Genomic DNA, 11062 nt, shown 5'->3' with positions numbered 1-11062 from the left:
GTACCCAAGCAATCGACTTTTGTACAATGTCTCCCTCTCATGTTGAAGAGTTCTTCAGTACACAGCTCGTTATATATCGTTAATTGCTAACATAGGAAGTTGCTAGTCCTTATTACTAGTAATTCTTTACACACAAAGGGAGGTAAAGTCTCGCCTTAGACTTAATAGTAATTCTTTACAAACAAAGGGAGGTAAAGTCTCGCCTTAGACTTAATAGTAATTCTTTACAAACAAAGGGAGGTAAAGTCTCTTCTTAGATTTAATAGTAATTCTTTACACACAAAGGGAGGTAAAGTCTCGCCTTAGACTTAATAGTAATTCTTTACACACAAATGGAGGTAAAGTCTCGCCTTAGACTTAATAGTAATTCTTTACACACAAATGGAGGTAAAGTCTTGCCTTAGACTTAATAGTAATTCTTTACACACAAATGGAGGTAAAGTCTCGCCTTAGACTTAATAGTAATTCTTTACACACAAATGGAGGTAAAGTCTTGCCTTAGACTTAATAGTAATTCTTTACAAACAATGGGAGGTAAAGTCTCGTCTTAGACTTATATAGTAATTCTATACACACAAAGGGAGGTAAAGTCTCGCCTTAGACTTGAGGACTCGATACCGCCTAAGCTTGGGATCGTTTACAATTCTCATAGCTCGTTTCTATGAAACAAATAATAAAAAAATTAATACGTTTTCGAACATAATATTTTATTATTACAAAAACAACATAACACCAATAACCTTTACTATAATTTCCCTAATAAACACCTATGTACACAATGAAATAATGTTTATTCAGCCTGCATGCGAGTAATTGGTAATTACTTATCGAATGTTTACATTTCATCATTATTTGAATTTATTATTACGCATGTTTTTATTAATCATATAAAAGCTGAAATTAATACATTATTATCTAGGAATTATATAGAATAGGCCACCCCTTCCTTTCCCGTGGGTGTCGTGAGAGGCGACTAAGGGAGAGCGAGGGATGGGCAGCAGCGTCCCTCTTAAAGCAGCTCTAAAAGCCTAACTGCGGTCGCCAACCAGCTTGTCAAGTGTGCCAATTACTGCCAAAACTCTTCTTATGGGGAAGGCTTATGTTCAACAGTGGAGAGTCCATTCCATTTCCTGCGAGTGTCGTAAGAGGCCATCCATCATCATAATTATATCAGCCTTTAACTGTCCACTGCTGAACATAAGCACCCCCCCCCCCAGTTTTGTCAGTATTTGCCACGCTTTGAAGGCGGGTTTTTTTTTTATGGGTGAAAATAGTATGGTAACTCCGCCTGTGCTAACGGGATACGCTGGTGGAGCACCAGTGAAGGGTGATAGATGAGAATGAAAACAGGCCAGTTAGCCCATCATGATGAATTCATCAGGAATTAATAATGATAGTTTCCAGGGAGAACCGCGAGGAGGTCGACCTGGTTGGGTATATTGCTGGCAATTGGATTCTCAGTCTCCATTACTAACAATCCCTTTCCTCCCTTGAAGGCGGGTTGACAATCGCAGTTAAGCTGTTAGAGATGTTTTAAGAGAGACGCTGCTGCCAATCCCTCGCCCTCCTTTAGTCGCCTCTTACGACACCCACGGGAAAGGAAGGGGTGGCCTATTCTATGCCGGGACCGACACGGCGATTAAGGGAAGTTAATGGTCTAGAGATGGGAAGTAGCGTTTCTCTTTGAGACATCACCAAAGCTTCCTTCTAAGTTTGCCAAGCGTGGCAACTACTGGAAAAACCTTCCTCAAGAGGAAGACTTAGGTTCAACAGTTTTTTTTATACAACTTAGAATGGCAAACAAGCTGACGGCCCACCTGATGGAAAGTGGTAACCGTCGCCTATAGACATGAGCAATACCATGGACATAACAGAGTATACTGTTTCGCCCATGATACCCCTCATGCGTTGCCATTCCTGAGGACTCAGGTGTTATTCTTCTGTACCCAGTAAATTCACGCCATATTCCACCCTTCAAACCGAAACACAGCCATGCAAACACAACTGCTTCACGGTTGAAACACGAATGGGACAGAGGTATCCAAGCAATCGACTTTTGTACAAAGTCTCCCTCTGGGAGAGATTTATATAACAAATATCTAAATAAATTAAGTTAGGTATATGATGAAACATCAAATGCATTGCAGGGAGTCTTTTTTTTAATGTATGATAATGGAATGGTAACCCCACTTGCGCTATCGGTATACACCGGCGGGGCACCAGTGAGGGATGATAGGTGAGGATGAAAGCAGGTCAGTTAGTCTATCCTGAAGAATTTTACGAGAATTAATCATGATGGTTTCGAGGGGGAACCACGTGGAGGACGACCTGATAAGGTACATTGCTAGCAATGGGGCTGTTAGACCCCATTACTACTCGAATCTTTAGGCGACGGCTACTACTTTACATCTACATCTCCATTTTCATTAAAAATCTATACCGGGACCTACACAGTATAAATATTAAATTTAAAAACAAAATTGCCTTTTTTATTCATATTTCATTGCGAACATGACTTGCTGTTTTATCCACGTCAACAATAGTACAGATAATTCCTTTTAAATGTATTTATATGTGTAATTTATGACTCGACCACAAGACTACGCCAGGGGGACACGATGACGAAAAAAAAATGGCCGCGCGAAAAAAATTTTAATAGATGGCGATACTAGTCACGATTCACTATTAATGCTTCCGTAAGTTAGAAATCGTACCTTAGAAATCATTTATAAAATATGTATACTTTTATTTTAAAAATCTCCTAAAAACGTAAAAATGAATAGAATAGATTCTTAAACCAAATCTCATTAGTTATATTAAAATAAAAAAAATGTTTTATTTGCTGTTTTATCCACGTCAACAATAGTACAGGTAATTCCTTTTAAATGAATTTATATGTGTAATTTATTGATTAAAGTCACCTGAAATAATCAAATAAAGAAACAGATGGTACGGCGTGTTGAATGCCTTAACAGCAAACGTCTGTTTTGTTCGAAAAACAAATAACCATGTATTTTTTTTTTATGCAGAAATTCACTAATGTTTTTTTTTCTTATCTTTATTTATTTAGGAACTTTTGTTCTTTTAGGCGCGTCGGTCCCATCGTAGCTTAATCGATTTTAGGACATCAATGGATATATTTTAACAAAACATAATCAAATTCAAAAGACACCACCGAATCAAATAATACGAATGAAAAGAATGTCTCGAATGTGAAAAAAAAAACAAAAAAAAAAAATTACAAATCTATGGTCGGATGTTTATTTTTTGATTGGTGAAAATGGTATGATAACGACTTGCACTAACGAGATACGCTGGCGGAGCATATGGTCGGATGTAGGCCCCAAGGCAGGTAGATAGAAATTCATTAAAGGCGTTTTAAAAAAATAAATCATTTTTACCGTGAGCACATTATATGTACTAGGTAGGTAGGGATGGGTATAATATTTTGTCCACTGCTGGACACAAGCACTCTCCATAAGGGGAGTTTTTTTTTAAATGGATGATAATGGAATGGTAACCCCACCCGCGCTATCGGTATATACCGGCGGGGCACCAGTGAGGGATGATAGGTGAGGATGAAGCAAGTCAGTTAGCCCATCGTGACGAATTCAACAAGAATTGTTCACGATGGTTTCCAGGGGGAACCACGTGGAGGTCGACCTAATAAGGTATATTGCTAGCAATGGGGCTGTCAAATTCCATTGCTAACAATCCTTTTCCCCCTCCATAAGGCGAGTTTTGACAGGAGTTGCCACGCTTGATAAGTAGATATTGGAGCAGTGCCAATATTAGGTATTCGATTCTAATATGTACAGTTATAATTTATTTCAATATAATTTAGTGAATAATATAAATAAAGTAATAAATAACTCGACCACAAGACTACGCTGATGTCCAATAGTAATTGGTCAGAATTCGTGCCATCTGTCGTCTAACACAGGAACCGTATGTTGAACTCGTGCTGTCACAGTTCAAAATTGTTTACACCTGCCGCGGGAGATGGCGCTACATGTTTCCGAAGGGCGGTTATAGCTTCAGCAAATTTTATTTCTCTCTTCCGCTTTTGTTAAACTAGCGACCCGCCCCGTCTTTGCACGGGTGCGATTTTGATACTAAATAGAGTCGCTGACCCATTAGAAACCTCTAAAATTATCAATGTTCCTTTACAATATTTTGCATGTAAACCTTCCTCTTGAATCACTCTATCTATTAAAAAAACCGCTTCAAAATCCGTTGCGTAGTTTTAAAGATGTAAGCATACATAGTGACGGACAGACAGCCACAACGACTTTGTTTTATAATATGTAGTGAAGATTAAAGACCTGTTTTTTTTTATTAATATTCTTACATTTTTAAACGCCATGCTGCTGGTCACATAGCTTGAAGAACCAACAACCGATGGGGAGGAAAGCAATATACTCTATCAGGTCGACCTCTACGTGGTTCCCCCTGGAAACCATCGTAATTAACTCATCAAGATGGGCTCACTGACCTGCTTCATCCTCACCTATCATCCTTTACTGGTGCCCCGCCAGTATATACCGTCAGCGCAGACGGGGTTACCATTCCATTATCACCCATTAAAAAAAACTTACTATAATACTTTATATATTTGTTTATTACAATTTAGTTCGAAAATTCAACACTGTATTGGCAACACTGTTCGAAATGCGACCAAGCGTGACCTTGCCATTAACATTTTATTAATGACGTTCACAAAATAAATAACAATTTACCCATTAATTATTATTGTATATTAATTAGCTAACTACGTATATATACCTACATATGTTCTTTAAATTAAGGATCCGTTCTGAATTGAAAGTCTAGTTTTAAAATTTCTTTTTTTTGTAATTCATCATCATCATATAGAAAGAAAGAAAGAAAGTAAGTAAGAAAGAAAGAAAGAAAGAAAGAAAGAGAGAAAGAAAGAAAGAAAGAAAGAAAGAGAAAAAAAGAAAGTAAGAAAGAAAGAAAACATTTATTGCCAACAACAAAAAGAGTTACATTAATTATCAATAGAAAAAGAAAAAAAAAACTACATTTGTTATTGCCAACATGGCCGCCACTCAGCATGTGCTGCAGCAATTTGCTACAGCACTAATATTCTGGGGTGGTCATGCGTGACGTCACGAACGACGAGAGCAAAAAAAATAATAATAAAAATTAATATTAAAAAAAAATACATATCAGCCCATTTCAGCCTTTAATTGTCCACTACATATAAACCTTTCCTTGGGAGGTTTTGGAAATAGTTGCCACGCTTGGCAGACGGATTGGTAACCGCAATTAGGCTTTGGATATATTTTAAAAGGGACGCTGCTGCCCATCTCTCGTTCTCACTCAGTCGCCTCTTACGACACTTTCGGAACTATACGGATTTTTTTTTTTAGATTATTTATTAAATATTTAATAGATAGACACTCTTTATTGTTCCCTCCATAAGATTACAATAGTAAACTTATTATAGATACAAACAATTACAAGAAATGATCACAGTGAGAAAACAATGGGCGGCCTTATCGCTAAGAGCGATCTCTTGCAGGCAACCTTTGGATGGAGAGGAGTAATTATAAACAATTTGGTGGGAGACACGATGAAAAATTTTGTTAGTTCTAAATATGGGAGATATTTATTTATTTATTCTTTATTGCACAGTAAAATTTTGTACAAATGGAGATGTGATATATATAATAATATAAATATTATCCTTACTCATTATATATATATATATATATATATATATATATATATATATACACACACAAATATATAGCAGAAATTAACTGAAGACAATATGGATGAGTGAATGGTTTATTCTTCTTTACATAAAAGGTAGTAGTGGTAACAGCTTGCAATCCAATTAAATATATTATATAAGCCCAGTTTTGTTAGACTGGCGTCTGCAGTAAGTTACCAATATGGCGAATATACGGCTGTATAGACTTAGTTCTTTTGCCTATTGACAGGGAGAACTAAAAAAAAAATAAGCTTACAGCACTATTCAATCATGATTCAATTCACCTGATGGAAAGTGGCAACCGTCGCCTATAGACATGAGCAGTACCGTGGACATAACAGTGTATACTGTTTCGCCCATGATACTTCCCATGCGTTGCCATTCCTGAGGACTTAGGTGTACCCTGTAATTTTTTTTTATACAACTTAGAATGGCAAACAAGCTGACGGCTCACCTGAAGGAAAGTGGTAATCGTCGCCTATACACATGAGCAGTACCATGAACATAAGAGAGTATACTGTTTCACCCATGATACCCCCCATGCGTTGCCATTCCTGAGGACTCAGATGTTATTCCTCTGTACCCTGTAAATTCACCGCCATATCCCACCCTTCAAACCGAAACACAGCCATGCAAACACAACTGCTTCACGGTTGAAACACGAACGGGACAGAGGTGACAAAGCAAACGTTTTTTAAATTCGATATTTTACTTTTTTTTTATCCGATGCATTTATAATTTTATTCCGTTTTATACTATACCATTTAAACCGTCCACTGTCCACTGCTGGACACAGGCCTCCTCTTATTGTAGGAGTTTGCCAGTAGTTGCCATGCTTGACAGGCGGGTTGACAACCGCAGTTAGGCTTTAGAGATGTTTTAAGAGGGACGCTGCTGACTATCCCTTGCTCTCCCTTAGTCGCCTCTTACGACACCCACGGGAAAGGAAGGGGTGGCCTAATCCATGCCGGGGTTACACAGCAAAAATATAAATTACAAAATAGTAACTGTCAAATATTAATTCACAATTAATTTTGGATGCGAAGAGCTGTTCTTTAATGGGTGATAATGGAATGGTAACCCCAGCCGCGCTATCGGTATACACCGGCGGGGCGCCAGTGAAGGATGATAGGTGAGGATGAAGCAGGTCAGTTAGTCCATCGTGACGAATTCAACAAGAATTGTTCACGATGGTTTCCAGGGGGAACCACGTGGAGGTCGACCTAATAAGGCATATTGGGGGGAAAGGGATTGTTAGTAATGGAGACTGAGAATCCCATTGCTAGCAATATACCCAACCAGGTCGACCTCCCCGCGGTTCTCCCTGGAAACTATCATGATTAATTCCTGATGAATTCATCATGATGGGCTAACTGGCCTGTTTTCATTCTCATCTATCACATTTCACTGGTGCTCCGCCAGCGTATCCCGTTAGCGCAGGCGGGGTTACCATACCATTTTCACCCATCAAAAAAAAAAAATAAGGCATATTGCTAGCAATGGGGCTGTCAAACTTCATTGCTAACAATCCTCTTCCGCCCGCGAAGAGCTGTTTCCTAAAATGGTTTTAGCGATGTTTTAAGAGGCACACTGCTGCCCATTTCCCGAACATTATGTTCCCTTACATCTCCATTCCGTCACTTATTCTTACTTAATATTATAAATTTAAAAGTAACATTTATTTTAGTTATTCATTAGTACAAATGTGTGTACATGGCGGACTTAATGCTAGAAGCATTCTCTCCCAGTCAACCGTAGGGAAGTGTCAGAATACACGAATGCGGTACTAGTAATTATTGATATACATACATACTAAAATTACATATATAAACGAATAGATATATATAAATATCAAATATACTTACACATTGTTTGTTTGTTACGCCATAGAATGGTTGAACTTATGTAACTTGGTATATAGTACGTATATGGGATGGCGAAGGTGATAGGCTACTATTATCCTTCACTCATTGTCATAGTTTCTTTTACATACATCATTACATACCAGAGGGAGACTTTGTACAAAAGTCGTTCGCTTGGGCACCTCTGTCCTATTCGTGTTTTTACCGTGAAGCAGTTGTGTTTGCATGGCTGTGTTTCGGTTTGAAGGGTGGGATATAGCGTGAATTTACAGGGTACAGAGGAATAACACCTGAGTTCTCAGGAATGGCAACGCATGGGGGGTATCATGGGCTAAACAGTATACTCTGTTACGTCCATGGTACTGCTCGTGTCTATAGGCGACGGTTACCACTTTCCATCAGGTGGGCCGTCAGCTTGTTTGCCATTCTAAGTTGTATAAAAAAAATCCACTCTTATTTGCTTTACAGGCTTTAGACTTATAATTTTCGTTTAAATAAAATAAAATCCGTTATTGGCTGTACACAACATTTCAAAAAGTGATTATTGTGACATAACGATAATAGTTGGACATATAGTATCGCGGAGTTTTTTGTAGTTATTGATATTTTCTTCAATATTGTAGAACATACTTTTGTTCTATCACCAATAGTTTCCGCAGCGCACGCGACCAAAGATATTTTATAGCATTTTTTGTACACCTTGAGTTACGTTACTAAAGTTTTAGTAAGGATCCCTAATCTTTTCTAGCAATAAATATAGCCTATGTTACTCAGGGTGAGTGTAGCTTTCTAATGGTGAAAGAATTTTTGAAATCGCCAAAGTAGTTTTTGAGTTTATTCATTACAAACACACATACACATAAAAATACAAATCTTTCCTCTTTATAATATTAGTGTAGATGTAGCATGTAAGTTATTTTTTAAGAGCTTGGAATTTTTGTGTTATATAAATAAATCTTTGTACCCTCTATACTTTTTTTTGAAACCCCCAGTCTCCTAACTACTTAAGCAGCAAATTCCATTATCTTTTTGAACCTCACGATCGTAACCTTCGTTCCAGTAATACTCTCCAACTACCTTTCCCCTCTCACCGTACTGGTTTCGCTTCAAACTCTTTTCTCCTACATTCTTCACGACTCTGGAACGCGCTTCCTGATGCCATTAAGAGACTACCGACTAAAGCGTCTTTCAAAAAAAGCGTTCACGCTCACTTTTTTACTTTATCCGAGCAGTAAGTACTTTATATTATTCAGTAAGTACTTTATATATATATATATATATATTTTTTATACCACTGAGGTGGCAAACAAGCATACGGCCCACCTGATGGTAAGTGGTTACCGTAGCCTATGAACACCTGCAGTACCCGAGGTATTACGCGCGCGTTGCCGACCCTGAAGAAACCTCTTTACCCCCCTTTGGATGAACCCCATGCTGTAGTCTCTTGGGAAAACCTCGGCAGGGAGCTCATTCCACAACCTGAGTGTTCGTGGGAGGAAACATCTCTGAAACCGCGCAGTACGCGACCATTGAAGCTGTAGGATATGAGGATGAACTCCTTGTCGATGGCGAGCCGTACGATGGTAGAAAGTGGCTGTGGGCATCATATTGAACAATTCCTCTGAGCACAATCCGTCGTACAGGCGGTAGAACACGCAGAGTGATGCAAAATCTCTCCTAAGACTTAAGGATTCAATACCGCTTGTAAGCCTGGGATCACCGACAATTCTTATGGCGCTTTATTTATATATATTTATTCGTTTATATATGTAATTTTAGTATGTATGTATATCAATAATTACTAGTACCGCATTCGTGTATTCTGACACTTCCCTACGGTTGACTGGGAGAGAATGCTTTTAGCATTAAGTCCGCCATGTACACGTATATGTACTAATGGATAAATAGAGAAATAAAATCCCGGCCAGTACACATATTCCTGTTACGCGAACAAAGTCGCAGGTAAAAGCTAGTAAACTATAAATCATGTAACACAAAAGTCTAAAAATTTATATGTTGTCCATGAAAATAACGTTTGATTGTGGGCGTACGTGGTTTTGATGGCTAAATGAAACTGAATTTACTTTCTGATTTATTTCTTGCAAACACCCTTACAAGTATCTAATGGCAACGCATGGGGGGTATCATGGGCGAAACAGTCTTTGTCAGTCAGTCGAACAAAATCTTTTGCTCCCAAAAGAGCAAAAGATGATGTTTGAATGAAGACATTTTTGATATTATTCAAATTTTTTTATACAACTTATAATGACAAACAAGCTGACGGCCCACCTGATGGAAAGTAATAACCGTCGCCTATAGACATGAGTAGTACCATGGACATAACAGTGTATACTGTTTCGCCCATGATACCCCCCATGCGTTGCCATTCCTGAGGACTCAGGTGTTATTCCTCTATACCCTGTAAATTCATTACCACAACCCACTCTTCAAACCGAAACACAGCCATGCAAACACAACTGCATCACGGTAGAAACACGAATGGGACAGAGGTGCTCAAGCAAACGACTTTTGTACAAAGTCTTTATCCCTCCCTCATTTATACATAAATACCTACATACAAAATATACGTATATACATGTACATATATATGTTACTGGCCATACCCGATTTCAGGACAAACTAGTTTTGCCTAGTATAAACTAGTTCTTCCTATACACGATAGGATAAACTAGTTTAGGCTAGTCCAAACTAATTTGTCCTAATATAAATACGCACACTCTAGGATAAAGGGGGGAAAGGGATTGTTAGCAATGGAGATTGACACCCCTATTGTTAGCAATATGCCCTATTAGGTCGACCTCCACGTGGTTCCCCCTGGAAACCATCGTGAACAATTCTTATTGAATTCGTCACGATGGGCTAACGGACCTGCTTCATACTCACCTATCATCCTTCACTGGTGCCCCGCCGGTGTATACCGATAGCGCGGGTGGTGTTACCATTCCATTATCACCCATTAAAAAAAAAACTCTAGGATAAACTGGTATGGCCTAGTCTAAACACTATAGTATGTCTAAAAAGTCAAAATAAATAAAGAAACTAAAGAAAAAAAACTCCATAATTGGAAAAATAATATTTTTTATTAAAACCATAATGATTTATCGTTAAAAGTTACGCCCTTCTGAGTTTCGTGAAAAAAATTAGTAAGAGAACGATCAGGACATAAAAACAATAGTACAATAAATTAAAGTTAATATAAAATTCCTTAAATACTAATAACAATTAAAAGTAATCCCCCAACGCACCACACCGAGGCAGCGTACCCGAGATACTGGCAGCATTACCTCTTTGGATTGCCAAACTTATCTTTTGGATTTTAGAACGATTATTTGAAAGACATTTTATATGCGGAACCATTCTCGAATAATAAATAAAAAATAAAAGGAAATAGTATTAAAATAAAAAATAAGCGCAATAACATACCTAATAACAGTGT

At 37.9% G+C, this 11062-nt stretch overlaps 1 protein-coding gene across 1 annotated transcript in view; it reads left to right on the top strand.

Moving 5' to 3' along the window:
* Positions 1-11062, top strand: part of LOC113513811 (motile sperm domain-containing protein 2-like) — a 201504-nt gene that overhangs the window by 16482 nt on the left and 173960 nt on the right. The gene's annotated exons all lie outside the window — the stretch shown is intronic.

The sequence above is a fragment of the Galleria mellonella genome, unplaced genomic scaffold (genome assembly GCF_026898425.1).
Source record: "Galleria mellonella isolate WM207_F2 unplaced genomic scaffold, CSIRO_AGI_GalMel_v1 utg158, whole genome shotgun sequence".
Classification (NCBI taxonomy): domain Eukaryota; kingdom Metazoa; phylum Arthropoda; class Insecta; order Lepidoptera; family Pyralidae; genus Galleria; species Galleria mellonella.
Note: the sequence above shows the minus strand (reverse complement) of the source record. Positions and strands in the feature narration are given on the sequence as shown.